Here is a 228-nt window from a genome sequence, read left to right on the forward strand (position 1 = left end):
GCCCCTTTCCCGAAGAGACGAGAAGGAAGAGGAGATGAAGATGATGGAGGAAAAACGAAACGAAGATTTAAAAAGAAACTCAATTTCTTCCGCGGTCTTCTCATAGCCGCCACCGTTACGGATAGAGAGAGAAAGAGAGAGAGAGAGAATGGAAAAGAGAGAATGAGAGAATGAGAGAGAGAGAGAGAGAGAGAGAGAGAGAGAGAGAGAGAGAGAGAGAGAGAGAGA

This window comes from Odontomachus brunneus, unplaced genomic scaffold (assembly GCF_010583005.1).
Source record: "Odontomachus brunneus isolate Ranch 3 - 2012 unplaced genomic scaffold, Obru_v1 Obru_scaffold_049, whole genome shotgun sequence".
Lineage (NCBI taxonomy): Eukaryota > Metazoa > Arthropoda > Insecta > Hymenoptera > Formicidae > Odontomachus > Odontomachus brunneus.